Raw genomic sequence first — 464 nt, forward strand, 5'->3', positions numbered from 1 at the left:
AATATCTTTCCTGAACGGTTTGACACTAATTCTCAGACTATGCCCTTAGTTCTAGAATCCCCAACGAGTGGAAATAGTTTGTCTTTATCTGCCCTGTCGATTCCTGTTAGTATCTTGAAATCTTTACTCAGTTAACCCCATAACATTCTAACTTCTAGAGAAACAGGCCCAATTTGTATAATCTCTCCTCATAACAACGCTCTGACAACAGTGCGGCACTCCTCCGACAGTGCAGAACTCCCTCAGCACTGACCCTCTGACAGTGCGGCACTCCCTCAGCACTGACCCTCTGACCGTGCAGAACGCCCTCAGTACTGACCCTCCGACAGTGCAGCACTCCCTCAGCACTGACCCTCCGACAGTGCGGCACTCCCTCAGCACTGACCCTCCGACAGTGCGGCACTCCCTCAGCACTGACCCTCCGACAGTGCGGCACTCCCTCAGCACTGACCCTCCGACAGTGC

This window comes from Rhincodon typus, chromosome 16 (assembly GCF_021869965.1).
Source record: "Rhincodon typus isolate 14 chromosome 16, sRhiTyp1.1, whole genome shotgun sequence".
In the NCBI taxonomy this organism is placed as follows: domain Eukaryota; kingdom Metazoa; phylum Chordata; class Chondrichthyes; order Orectolobiformes; family Rhincodontidae; genus Rhincodon; species Rhincodon typus.